Source organism: Oncorhynchus kisutch, linkage group LG13, assembly GCF_002021735.2.
Source record: "Oncorhynchus kisutch isolate 150728-3 linkage group LG13, Okis_V2, whole genome shotgun sequence".
Lineage (NCBI taxonomy): Eukaryota > Metazoa > Chordata > Actinopteri > Salmoniformes > Salmonidae > Oncorhynchus > Oncorhynchus kisutch.
Genome location: NC_034186.2, coordinates 74603721 through 74620756, shown reverse-complemented (window position 1 = coordinate 74620756; position 17036 = coordinate 74603721). Strand labels below are relative to the sequence as shown.

The following is a 17036-nucleotide window of genomic DNA, read 5'->3' as shown; positions in this document are numbered from 1 at the left end:
CTTCAATCATGTACGACGCTAGGGGACGCAGTGAGCAGCCCGCGTCTCACCGGATGATGCAGTCCTGTGGCTGCCTGCTATCATCGTTTTCCTGCCACCCCAGGAGAGTGTTGCGGAAATGAACCAGATGAACGTCTGTTCATGTTTCCCAAATGAAACCCCACAGCACACAGCTTGGTCTACGTGAAAATGTAGGACCAGACATCTTACAAGCAGGATGCTGAGGTGATGATGCCAGAGCCAGGTAAACTATGGTTGTTAGTCAGGTAAACTATGGTTGTTAGCCAGGTAAATGATGGTTGTTGTCACCACGTGGTGTTGTGCCTCTGTTTAAAAACAATAACATTGGCCCTATTGCAGTTTATTGCATGTGTAAAATGTATTGTTGTCAACTTTTTTCAATATGTGTGGTCCTTTGTGGACCGTTTAATTAGCCCAACTGTTTATTGACCTTTTTCAGTAAACTGATTTCCCCTCCAACTACAGGTTGTTTCTTAAAAACCCGTTTGCCTAGCTACCGTTGCTAACCATGATTTATTTATTTACCATGATTCACTCTGAATCGCTCAGGAATGTCTGTCCTTCCTGTACTTTGTAACTAGGCCATCAGCCAAGTTTAACCTTTTTTAATCACCTTGGCAATTAGATCATGGATCTGCAGGCTAAAATTAAATACCCAGTGCCACATAGACTTAGCCTAATTTTAATGCTTATGTCTGAGTTTGGGTTATCAGGTCATATGCCTTATTATGCATAATGTCTTGTCTGTTCTGTTCTAGTGTTGAGTACACTGGTGGTCTATCCATCATCAGGTGAGTATCATTTTAATACCACACACTCTTCATTTTTAGATCATGAATTATATTCAAGTTCTAGGCTTCTGCTTCTAGGCTACTGCATGTGTTCACAGAGGTTCTACTGATGCCCACTCTGACCGTGGAGCCTTCAGGACGACAAACTTTGCGACCTGTACGCTCTCGTTGGCTGGCCCTCGCTTCATACTCGTCGCCAAACCCACTGGCTCCATGTCATCTACAAGACCCTGCTAGGTAAAGTCCCCCCTTATCTCAGCTCGCTGGTCACCATAGCATCTCCCACCTGTAGCACACGCTCCAGCAGGTATATCTCTCTAGTCACCCCCAAAACCAATTCTTTCTTTGGCCGGTCCTTTCCCCAAAAAACAGGAAGTGGGAACGATATCGCATAGAGTGAAAGCTCTTGCAGTACTCCACTGTCTGGACAAGCTACATTGTAAGTCTGGCGGAGTCTGTATAAAACGTTAGTGTTTTTACGCAAAGAGAAATTCAACCAAATAGAAGATTGATGTCATTTGGTGGAACGCAAAACGGCGGGTGAGTTGAAAGAACGTTGCGTTATCACGGTGCATTTGACCACAGACCTGCCCAACACTGACTGAGCAGCACAAAGCTAGCTAGTTAATTTGTAATGGCGGAGTGCTTGTAGCTAACTACGTGGGGTATGCTTAGTAGCCAACGGTGTAGCTAGCTAGCTGTCGTTACCCAGTTTAGAAAATTGTTGGTTATATAGCTAACTAAGGAAGGTTCTCTGCTGCCAATGACTGGAACGAACTACAAAAATCTCTGAAACTGGAAACACTTATCTCCCTCACTAGCTTTAAGCACCAACTGTCAGAGCAGCTCACAGATTACTGCACCTGTACATAGCCCACCTATAATTTAGCCCAAACAACTACCTCTTTCCCAACTGTATTTAATTTTTATTTATTTATTTATTTTGCTCCTTTGCACCCCATTATTTTTTATTTCTACTTTGCACATTCTTCCATTGCAAAACTACCATTCCAGTATTTTACTTGCTATATTGTATTTACTTTGCCATCATGGCCTTTTTTGCCTTTACCTCCCTTCTCACCTCATTTGCTCACATTGTATATAGACTTGTTTATACTGCATTATTGACTGTATGTTTGTTTTTACTCCATGTGTAACTCTGTCGTTTTATCTGTCGAACTGCTTTGCTTTATCTTGGCCAGGTCGCAATTGTAAATGAGAACTTGTTCTCAACTTGCCTACCTGGTTAAATAAAGGTAAAATAAATAAATAAATAAATAAATAAAAACAGCGCCACTGGCCACCCCACCACAGCTGTTATTGTTTTGTTGCTGAGCTGAGGAGCGTCGCGCAGCATGGTTAAAAAAGATCTGTACATATTAGTGCTCTTCTATCAGGGAGGGAGTGTTTGTTGTTTGCGCTAACTTCTTCTGTCATTGTAATATCGAAGGACAAGTGGCAAAAAATGTTTGTCAAAGCAATGTATTCCTCTGTCTCTCCCTCTTTCCATGTCTCTGCCCATAAACAGTCCTCCCTTGTCAAGTTGGGTATCAAAGCTCCTCTGACCTATTGACACTTAGCTCATCAGAGCCCCATTCCCGAACTTACACTTCAAAATAAACTCAGCAAAAAAGAAACATCCTCTCACTGTCAACTGCGTTTATTTTCAGCAAACTTAACATGTGTCCATATTTGTATGAACATAACAAGATTCAACAACTGAGACATACACTGAACAAGTTCCACAGACATGTGACTAACAGAAAAGGGAGGGGGGTCAAAATCAAAAGTAACAGTCAGTATCTGGTGTGGCCACCAGCTGCATTAAGTACTGCAGTGCATCTCCTCATGGACTGCACCAGATTTGCCAGTTCTTGCTGTGAGATGTTACCCAACTCTTCCACCAAGGCACCTGCAAGTTCCCGGACATTTCTGGGGGGAATGGCCCTAGACCTCACCCTCCGATCCAACAGGACCCAGACGTGTTCAATGCGATTGAGATCTGGACTCTGGCCATGGCAGAACTCTGACATTCCTGTCTTGCAGGAAATCAAGCACAGAATGAAAATGCCAATGGAGCCACGGAGAGGATCAGGAAGGTGCCAAAGCAGGTGAGCAGTATCAGAGACAGGTCTGGATGAAGGCAGCATGAGAGAGATCAGGATACAAAGTGAATGGTAAAGAGTGGCAGTTTTTACATCAGAATAATGAATATGATTTCAGACCAACAATGAGGAATGAAAACCTATGGCAATTGGTAAACTAAACGTTCAGGTGATATAGTATGAACTCACTGTCTAGTTTGATGCTGATCTCCTGGCTGCTCCTCCTGGCCCTGCCTGCTCTGGCCACACAGCTGTAGGTCCCCATGTGACACCTAGAAGCCCTCGCTACGCTGTACATCCCACTGACAGAGTCCCTGGCCACTGGCCAGCCGTCCCTCAGGAAGGGGAATGTTACAACCACTGTGGTCCAGTTACGGTCAGGATCAGGGTGACTATGTAGACTGTGGTTACCATGATGTTGGCTCAGTTTGCAGTTGCTAAGCTGGGCCTTACAGGTGAGGTTGAAAGCCCCGCCCTCTTTGACCACGGTCGAAGGAGATGCTGACAAAGTCACTGATGTGAAGAGCTCTGGAGAGGATATTGACTATACAGATTGATTAGAGGAGGAATTTGAGAAAAATATAGATTGCAAAGAAGTAGAGAAGTGAAATATATTCAAATTGTCACTGACAAGAGCTAGAGTAATGAGTGGGGCTTGTCAAGTAATCTATGAAAAAGAGCATGACACCACATGCAAGACAACCATTGCTCATGTGGTACTCTCCTCACTCACCAATGACATTAACAGAGACTGCCTGGCTGTATTGGGTGTAGAAGACTGGCTGTCCTCTCCCTGCTCTGCACCAGTACTGGCCTGTGTGTGTGATAGAGGCATGCCACAGTTGGTAGACCGCCCCACCTCCACCACTGCCCCACATCTGCTCCACAGGGCCAGTGTCCTGCCTATTATAGTGTTATGAGCATTAGTTTGTTCCACTTGTTAGTACATTCCAGTTCCTGTACACAGTTATCCAGTGCCATGTTTTACTATCATCACTCAGGGAGTGATGGATACAACAAGTAGCCTAACACCCACATTCTATTAGATTGAACTGAAATCTATCACACCTCCCGACCTCCAATATACACCATCAGAGAAGCAACATAAAGAGGGAGCCGGAGGTCACAAGGCTCCATCTTTAAGGCTCTCCTGGCGGATGGTTGGCCACCCTTCATAGCTTATAAAATATTGCAGCATTAAGCCTATAATTACAGTCGTAGCCAAAGGTTTTGAGAATGACACAAATATTAATTTTCACAAAGTTTGCTGCTTCAGTGTCTTCAGATATTTTTTGTCAGATGTTACTATGGAATACTGAAGTATAATTACAAGCATTTCATAAGTGTCAAAGGCTTTTATTGACAATTACATGAAGTTGATGCAGAGTCAATATTTGATATAGACCTCTGCAATCTGCCCTGGCATGCTGTCAATGAACTTCTGGGCCACATCCTGACTGATGGCAGCCCATTCTTGCGTAATCAATGCTTGGAGAGAATTGGAGAGCTTGTCAGAATTTGTGGGTTTGTTGTTTGTTCACCCGCCTCGTGAGGATTGACCACAAGTTCTCAATTGGATTAAGGTCTGGGGAGTTTCCTGGCCATGGACCCCAAAAAATCGATGTTTTGTTCCCCGAGCCACTTAGTTATCACTTTTGCCTTATGGCAAGGTGCTCCATCATGCTGGAAAAGGCATTGTTCGTCACCAAACTGTTCCTGGATGGTTGGGAGAAGTTGCTATTGGAGGATGTGTTGGTACCATTCTTTATTCATGACTGTGTTCTTAGGCAAAATTGTGAGTGAGCCCACTCCCTTGGCTGAGAAGCAACCCCACACATGAATGGTCTCAGGATAGCTTTACTGTTGGCATGACACAGGACTGATGGTAGCACTCACCTTGTCTTCTCCGGATGCCCCAAACAATCGTAAAGGGGATTCATCAGAGAAAATGACTTTACCCCAGTCCTCAGCAGTCCAATCCCTGTACCTTTTGCAGAATATCAGTCTGTCCCTAATGTTTTTCCTGGAGAGAAGTGGCTTCTTTGCTGCCCTTCTTGGCACCAAGCCCTACTCCAAAAGTCTTCACCTCACTGTGCGTGCAGATGCACTCACACCTGCCTGCTGCCATTCCTGAGCAAGCTCTGTACTGGTGGTGCCCCGATCCCGCAGCTGAATCAACTTTAGGAGACGGTCCTGGCGCTTGCTGGACTTTCTTGGGAGCCCTGAAGCCTTCTTCACAACAATTGAACCGCTCTCCTTGAAGTTCTTGATGATCCAATAAATGTTTGATTTAGGTGCAATCTTACTGGCAGCAATATCCTTGCCTGTGAAGACCTTTTTGTGCAAAGCAATGATGACGGCATGTGTTTCCTTGCAGGTAACCATGATTGACAGAGGAAGAACAATGATTCCAAGCACCACCCTCCTTTTGAAGCTTCTAGTCTGTTATTCGAACTCAATCAGCATGACAGAGTGATCTCCAGCCTTGTCCTCGTCAACACTCACACCTGTGTTAACGAGAGAATCACTGACATGATGTCAGCTGATCCTTTTGTGGCAGGGCTGAAATGCAGTGGAAATGTTTTTGGGGGATTCAGTTCATTTGCATGGCAAATAGGGACTTTGCAATTAATTGCAATTCATCTGATCACTCTTCATAACATTCTGGAGTATATGCAAATTGACATCATACAAACTGAGGCAGCAGACTTTGAAAATTCATATTTGTGTCATTCTCAAATCTTTTGGCCACAACTGTACAACCAAATACTTTATATTTCTTTATAAAATAATTTACTCATTCAATGAATCAGGGATCAAATGGATTTATTAGGCTAATTCAAAGCAAGGTAACTAAGACGTGTTTATCTATAACCTTGTAAGGCTAAATATTCTGGTTTCAGTGATCTATTGACAGCATGGGAGATATTTGTCAACTAGGCTATTCCAAGAATATATTTTACAGTTGTCAGAATGACATAGCCAATGTTGAACAGAGGAGAATTCCAGCTTTCCACACAGATTTATTTTTCAGCTCCCAATATTCAGCGCTGTAGAGACGGTTGGTTTATTAAAGATGGACTCTGCAGTAGGGGGAAACGGCTCCAGTGGCCGCCCGTCCACCGTTCCTATATTTTTTGTTGATGAGCTGAGGAGCGTCACACAGCATGTTAAAGATTTTTTACAGATTCCAGCTTTAAGGCACCAGTTCATCAACTGCTTGTCGGTCATTTGCAGTTTGAGTATCGGTGACATTAATACATGATAATGTTAAATAGATAACTGCCGAGATAACTAGCCAGGCTTCACGATATGTAGTTAGTTGTTATGTAGTTATCTAATTAGTCTGTTGTCTATCATTATTTTATAGGCTAGGCCTACCTGCTGCAATGTCTCTCTCTCTCTCTACTCTGGCCGACTCACACTGGCGCACATGCAGGTGATGCGCAGAGCCGCACATCATAACTTTTCCAGGATTTTCATGACTGTACAAACCCTGTTTGCTGACCAAAATTTGCGTTAACTGTGTAAATAACTCACTAATTAGCACTGAATATCAACACTTGCACACACTGCTACACACAGCTCTTTGCTTTGATCTCAAAAGCTCACAACACGGGATGATTGAAAGACTGCTCCTACCTGTCATTTCAATACAATCCTACTGCAGTCTGCAGAAATGGGGAGAACAGCAATACATCGCATTCAGGGGGGACAATGATCCAACTCTGATCCAACTCTCATTGTTTGATATTGCAATGTTTTTTGTGTGATTGTTTTACTTGTCCATTCGGACATCTCAAATCTATATTCTTCTTGTTCAACTTTTTTTGTTTTACAAGAGTTAATGTCAAGCCCTGTAGAAGGATGGAGAGACATGCCATATTTACAGTCTTTACTAGTAAGAGCCCATGTGTGAACTGCAGAGCCTATGTAGGTTTATGTAACCTCCAGCCTTCAAGGCACGCAAGCCTGGGTCTCGCCTGATGTTGGCGGCTGACACAGAAGTGTGAAGACAGGGGACGTGGCTGGGAGGAGGGTTCCTCATGGTGGGGGTGCCATATGGTGAACAAAGAGACTGTCTGTTCCCTTTTGCTGTCAAACTAGCAATTACAAGTAGGGGAGTTTTGAACAGGTTTTCGATTGCATTCGCTAAAATAAACCCTACCCTAATACTTTGATAAATGTTGTTACCACATTAAATGATGTAGTAAGTAACCATGTGTCAGTTGTGACTGGTTGTGATGCTTCAGGGAGTCAATCAATTAAGTTTCTTTGCTCACACAGCTTGGCCTACAGGACATGAGTAACTCACACAGATTGACCTACAGGACATGAATAACTCACACAGCTTGGCCTACAGGACATGAGTAACTCACACAGCTTGGCCTACAGGACATGAATAACTCACACAGCTTGGCCTACAGGACATGAGTAACTCACACAGATTGACCTACAGGACATGAATAACTCACACAGCTTGGCCTACAGGACATGAATAACTCACACAGCTTGGCCTACAGGACATGAGTAACTCACACAGCTTGGTCTACAGGACATGAGTAACTCACACAGCTTGACCTACAGCACATGAGTAACTCACACAGCTTGACCTACAGCACATGAGTAACTCACACAGCTTGACCTACAGCACATGAGTAACTCACACAGCTTGGTCTACAGGACATGAGTAACTCACACAGCTTGGCCTACAGGACATGAGTAACTACACTGACATGAGTAACTCACACAGCTTGGCCTACAGGGCATGAGTGACTACAGGACATGAGTAACTACAGGACATGAGTAACTCTCACAGCTTGGCCTACAGGACATGAGTAACTACACTGACATGAGTAACTCACACAGCTTGGTCTACAGGACATGAGTAACTCACACAGCTTGGCCTACAGGACATGAGTAACTACACTGACATGAGTAACTCACACAGCTTGGCCTACAGGACATGAGTAACTACACTGACATGAGTAACTACAGGACATGAGTAACTACACTGACATGAGTAACTCTCACAGCTTGGCCTACAGGACATGAGTAACTACACTGACATGAGTAACTACAGGACATGAGTAACTACACTGACATGAGTAACTCTCACAGCTTGGCCTACAGGACATGAGTAACTACACTGACATGAGTAACTCACACAGCTTGGCCTACAGGACATGAGTAACTACACTGACATGAGTAACTCTCACAGCTTGGCCTACAGGACATGAGTAACTACACTGACATGAGTAACTCACACAGCTTGGCCTACAGGACATGAGTAACTACACTGACATGAGTAACTCACACAGCTTGGCCTACAGGACATGAGTAACTATACTGACATGAGTAACTACAGGACATGAGTAACTCACACAGCTTGGCCTACAGGACATGAGTAACTACACTGACATGAGTAACTCTTACTGCTTATGATAGCTTGAGTAAAGAATTAAACCTTTTTTATGTTATGTTTTTCATAATTTTCCAGGATTGATGGACGTGCTTCAGTCTGTAACCTTTATAAAGTCATATGGGGTGAGAGAAGGGACAGGGAGGCAGAGAGAGATGGAAACAGAGAGACTTGCGAAGTAGAGAAAGAGAGTGATTTGAGAGAGGGAAAACAGATGGGAAGATTGCATTTTGGAGAGAAACAGAGCGAGAGAGGTGGAGTGCAAGGCAAATCTTTTTTTGTGTGTGTCTGGATAGAAGGGAGCCTCTTTATACCCCTCACAGCATGAGCTTGGCCTGGGCTGCGGCCCAGTCTCGTCTGCACAGCAGGGTCCTTTCCTGAGCAGGCTGCCCAGGGGAGGGGCACCTGTTCCAGGCCTAAACACTGGCTGAGAGAAGGGTCTGGAGGGTGGGGCGGAGGGGCGGAGGGGCGGAGGGGCGGTGGGGCGGAGGGGCGGAGGGGCGGAGGGACGAGGGGATGGAAAGACACTCAACAGTTCCAGGAAATAGTCGTGTTGGATTTATGAAACTCTCAGGTAACAGAGCAACGCTCCTGAAAGAAAATATGTCTTCTTGCTCTCCCTGTGGACGAGAGGATAGGAGGACGAAGACACCCGTCTCGGTGTGAAATAAGGCGTTTCTGTGGAGAGCAGGAGGCAGAAGTTATGGTTGGACCCGAGCTGCAGGCGCTGGTTACTACCAACACAAACCCACAGTTTATGGATTGGCTTAGCCTCCGACTGAGGCAATATTTTCCGCCGGTTTGGTTGGGTTGAATAAACACAACGTGTTTGATGTTTATCAAACACTCAGTCATCCCAGCAGACGTGAGGGATAACTTAATCATCTGATATATGGAGAATACACTGACACCCAAGGCCTGTCCAGTATGCCTGAGACAGGCAATATTCAACGACCAACTCCACTGCCAGTACTGTTAAATCCCCCAATGGCGAAAATGGAGTGAAATGTCTGTTTTGGATGAGCTTCAGTTTAACCCTCCATTTCTGTCATTTTGCTGTAAGTTTGGGATCCGTGGAGCACATTCCCACATGAACCCTACATTCGCCCAAGAGCATGCCAATATGTTTTTCTTTGTACAGCGTCTCTGTCTGTCAAATATGCTGTATCTCTACTGTAACGTCTAGTCCGAGAGCCCAGTTGGACTAAGAAGGTCTCCGAGACCGACTAGTTGTCTGTGGATGTAAAGGTCTCAAGGTGGATGGCTATTACATTAACTTCACAGAAGAAGCGCCCCCCCCCCCACGGAGTGACCGCACAGGGCGCTGGGTAATAACTGCGGTGGGAACGTCACGCTCCGAGGTAACCCAGGTAAATGGAAACACATGGCGGCAAAACCCGAGACTTCAGGAGAGGCTCCCAACCATACAGACAGAACGGCCAGGACGCACATTCAGATGGCTAGAACAGTTCTGAAGTCCACAACAATTTCCACAGTTCACCCATATCGCCATGAAAGTGAATGCGTCATTTGTTGACATCACATAATTATTGTAGACTTATCATGGATAGCGATCTGTCAAAACAAACTTGAATTGGTTTGGGATGTCTCCAGAGGGTGTTGTTGCTGTGTATTTTGATAAAAGTACCATGGAAAAGGGTGTTTGCCCATCAGCCAACCAATCCAACGAGCTACTGCTCACCAATGTTTCTCATCATCAGTGTTTTAGGGGTCAGGTGTTACCAATATGTCACTTAGTTACAGGACTTACCAGCTCCCTCCTTACCCCCTGTGTAGGTCCACTCTCTCTGCGGATTTGAGATTCCCCTTCACTAAGTTACATTTAGGCCTTTCTGAATACTATACCGAGATAACTTTTAGGGACTGTACTCTATTTATAATGAATGATAACTGATGTGACCCTCCACTATACCCATAATAACAATTAAAACATAGTGGATAGCAGAGAACATGCTTATCGTTTACCCTCCTAGGACAGACTAGAGTCTTAGATGCAGTTTTAGAAACTGTTTTTTCTTTTGTAAGCATTACATGGCAAAGTACCAGAAAGTTGTGATTCGTAGACCACCGCTGACAAGGGTAGGGGTGAGTTGTGATTCGTAGACCACCGCTGACAAGGGTAGGGGTGAGTTGTGATTCGTAGACCACCGCTGACAAGGGTAGGGGTGAGTTGTGATTCGCAGACCACCGCTGACAAGGGTAGGGGTGAAAAGATCTCCATTCTAATAAAAGCACGGCATGAATCTATCATCTTCTTGGCGGTCTGAGAAACTAGACTTTTAAAAAAGGAGATAAAGGCACCGTGGGCACCGTGTTATGCTGTGGAGCGCGCGGTGTCCCCAGTGCAGGTGCATAGCCCGGTGTGGTACATACCAGCTCCTCGTATCGGCCGGGCTAGAGTGGGCATCGAGCCAGGTGCCATGAAGCCGGCTCTACGCATCTGGTCTCCATTGCGTCTCCTTGGGCCGGCGTACATGGCACCAGCCTTGCGCATGGTGTCCCCGTTTCGCCTGCACAGCCTCCTCTCCAGCGTTGCCGGAGTTGTCCGTTTGCCCAGCACGGCCTGAGCTGCCCGTCTGTCCAGAGCTGCTAGAGTCTCCCGTCTGTCATGAGCCGCCAGAGTCTCCCGTCTGTCATGAGCCGCCAGAGTCTCCCGTCTGTCATGAGCCGCCAGAGTCTCCCGTCTGTCATGAGCCGCCAGAGTCTCCCGTCTGTCATGAGCCGCCAGAGTCTCCCGTCTGTCATGAGCCGCCAGAGTCTCCCGTCTGTCATGAGCCGCCAGAGTCTCCCGTCTGTCATGAGCCGCCAGAGCCGTCAGTCATCCAGGTTCCGCCAGAGTCGTCACCCAGTACGGAGCTGCCCCTCTGTCCCGAGCTGCCCCTCTGTCCCGAGCTGCCCATCTGTCCCGAGCTGCCCATCTGTCCCGAGCTGCCCATCTGTCCCGAGCTGCCCCTCTGTCCCGAGCTGCCCCTCTGTCCCGAGCTGCCCCTCTGTCCCGAGCTGCCCCTCTGTCCCGAGCTGCCCCTCAGTCCAGTGGGGTCATTTAGAAGGGTCACCATGGTTAGGAGGCCACGGAGGCGGACAATGAGGCGGACTAAGACTATGGTGAGGTGGGGGCTACGTCCAGCACGAGAGCCGCCACCACGGACAGATGCCCACCCAGACCCTCCCCAATAGGTTCAGGTTTTGCGCACCTTGGGTGGGGGGGGGGGGGGTGTACTGTCACACCCTGACCATAGTTTGCTTTGTATGTTTCTATGTTTTGTTTGGTCAGGGTGTGATCTGAGTGGGCATTCTATGTTAGATGTCAAGTTTGTCTGTTTCTGTGTTTGGGCCTGATATGGTTCTCGATCAGAGGCAGGTGTTAGTCATTGTCTCTGATTGGGAACCATATTTAGGTAGCCTGTTTTGTGTTGGGTTTTGTGGGTGGTTGTTTCCTGTCTTTGTGTTTGTTGCACCAGATAGGGCTGTTTCGGTTTTGCCACATTTATTATTTTGTGTTATGTTCATGTTGAGGTTTCCGATATTAAAAACATGAACTATAACCACGCTGCATTTTGGTCCGCCTCTCCTTCCCAGGAGGAAAGCCGTTACAGAATGGAGATTTTTAAAACAGTTGCAGAGTTTAATGGCTGTGATAGGAGAAAACTGAGGATGGATCAACAACATTGTGGTTATTCCACGAATCTAATCTAATTGACAGAGTAAAAAGAAGGAAGACTGTACAGAATAAAAATATTCCAAAACATGCATCCTGTTTGCAACAAGGCACTAAAGTAATACCGCAAAAAATCTTCAAGCATAGTGGTGGCTGCATCATGTTATGATAATGCTTGTAATCATTAAGGAATGACAAGTTTTTCAAGATACAAAATGTACAGAATAGAGCTAAGCACAGGCAAAATCCTAGAGGAAAACCTGGTTCAGACTGCTTTCCACTATAAGGGCACAAGGCGAGACCCAGATGCAGACACGGGAGGCAGATGGTTTGAATCTTTGATATTTATTAATCAATCCAAATGGGGTAGGCAAGAGAATGGTCGTGGACAGGTCAAAACCAGTTCAGAGTCCAGGAGGTACAGAGTGGCAGGCAGGCTCGAGGTCAGGCAGGCGGGTATGGAATTCAGAAAACAGGCAAGGGTCAAAACCAGGACGACTAGCAAAAAGCGAATAGAAGCAGTTGTACGGGAAAACACTGGTTGACCTGAAAGACATACAAGACAAACTGGCACAGAGAGACAGGAAACACAGGGATAAATACACCAGGGAAAATAAGCGATACCTGGAGGGGGTGGAGACAATCAAAAGGACAGGTGAAACAGATCAGGGCGTGACATACACCACACCCTGGAAATTAATTCACCTTTCAGCAGGACAATAACCTAAAATACAAGGCCAAATCTAAACTGGAGTTGCTTACCAAGAAGACGGAATGTTTCTCAGTGACCGATTTATAGTTTTGACTTAAATCTACTTGAAAATCTATGGCTTGAAAATGGTTGTCTCACGATGATCAACAACCAATTTGACAGCTGGAAGAATTTTGAAAACAATAATGGGCAAATGTTGTACAATCCAGGTATGCAAATCTCTTAGAGATTTACCTAGTTAGACTCACAGCTGTAGTCAATGACATAGGTTATTCTACAAAGTATTTTCTCAGGAGTGTGAATACTTATCTAAATGAGATTTCTATATTTCATTTTCAATAAATTAGCAAAAATGTCAAAACATGTTTTCACTTTGTCATAATGGGGCATTGTGTGTAGATGGGTGAAAGAAAACAATCTATTTAACCCATTTTGAGTTCAGGTTGTAACACAACAAAATGTGGAATAAGTCAAGGGGTGTGACTACTTTCTGAAGGCTGTAACTTTGCCCTGTGATTCTCAGAGCATGCTCTTCATATAGCCTATAGTATAGGGTATGGAACATTTTATTGAGACCACACTAGGCGGACTCTATTGCACGCCCAGCAGAGAATCAGGTATGAGGGGCAGCATTGGGCACACATCGAGATATAATAAGCAATTAATTCTCAAACACTGATATGACATTTAATTGATTACAAATGACATGCCCCTCCCCTGGACTAAATAAAACAAATATTAAACCCTCCCCTTGAAAAAGTACAACCATCTCCGATTTTCCTCCGGGTAACAATTGTGTACATTTCAACCACTACCTTATGTCCTTGAATGCCACATGATTTGAATGGACAGAGGAAAAACATCATTCATCAGTAATGTAATATTAGACAGGCCTTTTACCTTCTGCAATTCATTTAAAACCCTACTTGATGGATCTGTGTTGACCCTGAACCATTCATCTCAAGGAGAATATCTCTGAGGGACTGGGGTGGATAAAGTGCCCTTCTGTCTCTGTTTCTTTAACTCTGGAGTTAATGATCATATCATACAGACCCGCATAGTATGGTGATATAACTGATATAAATGGATATTTCTATTATATTATTTCAATAGGATGTTACAACTAAACGTGGTATTGAATCAAATAATGAGATTATTAGAATAGTTTGGGACTGATGGAATCATTTTTAAACATATCAATTATGACATACAGTGCATTCAGAAAGTATTCAGACCCCTTGACTTTTCCACATTTTGTTACGTTACAGCCTTTTTCTAAAATTGATTAAATTTAAAAAATCCTCTTGAATCTACACACAATACCCCATAACTACAAAGCGAAAACAGGTTTTTCGAAATGTTTGCAAATGTATTACAAATAAAAAACTAAAGTATTCAGACCCATTGCTATGAGACTCGAAATTGAGCTCAGGTGCATCCTGTTTCCTTTGATCGTCCTTGAGATGTTTCTACAACTTGATTGGAGTCCACCTGTGGTAAATGTAATTGATTGGATATGATTTGGAAAGGCACACACCGGTCTATATAAGGTCCCACAGTTGACAGTTCATGTCAGAGCAAAAACCAAGCCATGAGGTTGAAGGAATTGTCCATAGAGCTCTGAGACAGGATTCTGTCAAGGCACAGATCTGGGGAAGGGTACCAAAAAATATCTGCCGTGTTGAAGGTCCCCAAGAACACAGTGGCCTCCATCATTCTTAAATGGAAGAAGTTTAGAGTAAGCATAGAGTAGAGCTGGCTGTCTGGCCAAACTGAGAAATCTGGGGAGAAGGGCCTTGGTCAGGGAGGTGACCAAGAACCCAATGGTCACTCTGACAGAGCTCCAGAGTTCCTCTGTGGAGATGGGAGAACCTTCCAGAAGGACAACCATCTCTGCAGCACTCCACCAATCAGGCCTTTATGGTAGAGTGGCCAGAAGGAAACCACTCCTCAGTAAAAGGCACATGACAGCCCGCTTGGAGTTTGCCAAAAGGACCCAGAAGACTCAGACCATGAGTCACTGGTCTGATGAAACCAAGATTGAACTCTTTGGCCTGAATGCCAAGCGTCACATCTGGAGGAAACCAGGTCCGCTCATCACCTGGCCAATACCATCCCTACGATGAAGCATGGTGGTGGCAGCATCATGCTTTGGGGGTGTTTTTCAGCGGCAGGGACTGGGAGACTAGTCAGGATTGAGGGAAAGATGAACGGAGCAAAGTACAGAGAGATCCTTGATGAAAACCTGCTCCAGAGCACTCAGGACCTCAGACTGGGGCGAAGGTTCACCTTCCAACAGGACAGCAACCCTAAGCAAACAGCCAAGAAAACGCTGGAATGGCTTTGGGACAAGTCTCTGAATGTCCTTGAGTGGCCCAGCCAGAGACCGGACTTGAACCTGATCCAACATCTCTGGAGAGACCTGACAATAGCTGTTCAGCGACGCTCCTCATCCAACCTGACAGAGCTTGAGAGGATCTGCAAAAAATAATGTAAGAAACTCCCCAAATACAGGTGTGCCAAGCTTTTAGCGTCATACCCAAGAAGACTCGAGCATGTAATCTCTTCCAAAGGTGTTTCAACAAAGTACTGAGTAAAAAGTCTGAATACTTATGCAAATGTGATATTTCTGTTTTTGTTTTTTTATAAATTCGCAAAAAATATATAAAAATATATATTTAAAAAAGGCTGAAAGGTAACAAAAGGTGGAAAAAGTCAAGGGGTCTGAATACTTTCCGAATCCACTGTATATTTAAAAGGTATGCTACATGGTCTCTCTATATAATTTAGTTTGATTACCTCCATTTTTCTAGTCTGCATTGTCACATTGGTATGAAGAGAATCGGGAGACAGGCGCAGGAATGCGTAATGCGTTTTTAATTAAGCCCGAATTACGGCGTGCTGTGTAAGGTCATGGGGACGAAGACCAAACGAACACGTAACAAAAACACAGGGTTGAAACTTCGGCAGCTGCATATGGGCCGTCCGACTTCGCCACTTCAGCAGCCACAACCGGTCCATCCGACGCCGCCACAACCGGTCCGTCCGACGCCACTGGTCCATCCGACGCCGCCGCAACTTCGGCAGCGGCAACTGGCCTGTCTGACAATGACGCAACTTCGACAGCGGCAACTGGCCTGTCTGACGACGACGCAACTTCGGCAGCTGCATCAAGTCCTGAACGACCCGCACTGCGTTCCTGTGATCGTCCTCAAGGCCGGTGTCGTTGCGCTGCTGGTGCAGCATGTCGGGGGGTGCGTTACTGTCACGGATCCCTCCGGAACTTTTATTACACACACCTGTCCCCTATTCCCACTGATTAGCAGCTTGACATGCATCAACAAGTCCATTGTTCTTCTCCCCTCTCTTAAATGCACCCGCACAATACTTCTAAACAAACCTTCACATATGTACACCTCCACCACCCAACCCCCTATCCCTCCCACCACCCAGGCCATAACCCTCCCACCACCCAACCCCCTATCCCTCCCACCACCCAGACCATAACCCTCCCACCACCCAGCCCCCTACCCCCCACAACCTCACTCCTCACTGTCAAACAACAATATTTGCTCATCTGCATCAAAGAGCCACAGGGTTTTGTTCGGTGTACAGTACAGTCAGTGTTTGAGTCAGACACAGACAGACACGCCGTTGCTACAAGGAGACACAGAGAGAGAGATTGCCCAACGAACACACACAGGGAAGGGGAAGACCTGAGAGACTCACAGACACGCTGACACAGACACACAAATAAAAGTATGAGTGCAAACTCAAATCCAGGGATTTTTCCACTCAGCACTTTCTTCTTGGCCTTTCATTCTCTGCTTTTTTCTCTCTTTTTCTGTCGCTCCTTCTTCTCGCCTTCTGTCCCCCTCCTTCCCTCTAAATATCTTTGCTCTCTCTCTCTGGCCATCCCTCTACATCTCTTTGCTCTCTCTCTCTGGCCATCCCTCTACATCTCTTTGCTCTCTCTCTCTGGCCATCCCTCTACATCTCTTTGCTCTCTCTCTCTGGCCATCCCTCTACATCTCTTTGCTCTCTCTCTCTGGCCATCCCTCTACATCTCTTTGCTCTCTCTCTCTGGACATCCCTCTACATCTCTTTGCTCACTCTCTCTGGCCATCCCCCTACATCTCTTTGCTCTCTCTCTCTGGCCATCCCTCTACATCTCTTTGCTCACTCTCTCTGGCCATCCCTCTTTTTCTCACTGTCTCACTCTCTCTGGCCATCCCTCTTTTTCTCACTGTCTCACTCTCTCTGGCCATCCCTATACATCTCTTTGCTCACTCTCTCTGGCCATCCC

The 17036-nt window shown here is 45.6% G+C and overlaps 1 long non-coding RNA gene across 1 annotated transcript; it reads left to right on the top strand.

Annotated features, from left to right (window-relative positions):
- Positions 1–62: 62 nt before the first annotated feature.
- Positions 63–1055, top strand: LOC109881269 (uncharacterized). The gene is made up of 3 exons (XR_002253824.2): positions 63–244; positions 780–812; positions 891–1055. It is a non-coding gene; the product is annotated as an uncharacterized LOC109881269 (long non-coding RNA).
- Positions 1056–17036: the final 15981 nt, after the last annotated feature.